General features: G+C 43.7%; 1 long non-coding RNA gene across 2 annotated transcripts; it reads left to right on the plus strand.

Moving 5' to 3' along the window:
- Window positions 1-784, plus strand: LOC106944444 (uncharacterized). 2 transcript variants are annotated; one of them, XR_001424296.1, is made up of 3 exons: window positions 1-28; window positions 141-503; window positions 646-784. It is a non-coding gene; the product is annotated as an uncharacterized LOC106944444 (long non-coding RNA). The 2 variants fall into 2 exon arrangements; XR_001424297.1 differs by having other exon boundaries at window positions 649-784.
- The last annotated feature ends 6 nt before the right edge of the window (window positions 785-790 follow it).

Below are 790 nucleotides of genomic sequence, written 5' to 3' on the forward strand. Positions count from 1 at the left end.
CTCCTCATCCTCAGCTCATGTCTCTGTGGTCAGTCTCCATCTTGTCTTTGTGACAGAAAGCTCTCTAGATGGAGCTGAAAGACTCCCATGTTCCAGTTCTCAGTGTGTCTGCTCCTCTCTTTCCCTCTCTGTCTCCTCAGCAGCAACATTTGTAGTGAATGTGACCCAGAGCAGCTATGAGGCAGAGGAGAACCACAGCATCACTCTGGAGTGGACCTTCACCACCAGGACTCAGGGAAACTGGAAGAATCTGTTCATCTTCTGTGAATTTAGAACCTCAGTGAAGAGCGGGGTAATATATGTTCATCATGAAGGTGTTGAGTTTCCAGATTCTCAGGATGATCAGTTTTCAGGACGAGTCCAGAGTGACAAAGACGTCCTCAGAGAAGGACGAATCAGACTCCATGTGTCCAGACTGAGGACTGAAGACTCTGGTCTGTATCAGTGTGACGTGAAAACTGAAGATGGATTCAACTCTGGAAGATGTCGACTCAACGTTTCTGGTGAGAAAAAATTATATAAATCATTTTCCTTTGATTAAAATCTTTATCTGTGTTGATGAACCAACATCTTCACCATCTACATGAATCCTCCTGGATCTCAGTTTTCATCAAATATTAATAAATATTTCTGGTTTCTCTCCAGCAGCTGCTGATCAGATCCAAACTCAGAGACCAACTTTGACTCCAGAACCAGAGAGAGGAAGATGGATCATCATCTTCATCACTCTGGGACTGACAGCAGCAGCTCTCATCGTACTTTTATATTGTCTTGTAGTGAAATGTTGTCT

Source organism: Poecilia latipinna, unplaced genomic scaffold, assembly GCF_001443285.1.
Source record: "Poecilia latipinna isolate Pla-1442-1.1 unplaced genomic scaffold, P_latipinna-1.0 Scaffold10146, whole genome shotgun sequence".
Lineage (NCBI taxonomy): Eukaryota > Metazoa > Chordata > Actinopteri > Cyprinodontiformes > Poeciliidae > Poecilia > Poecilia latipinna.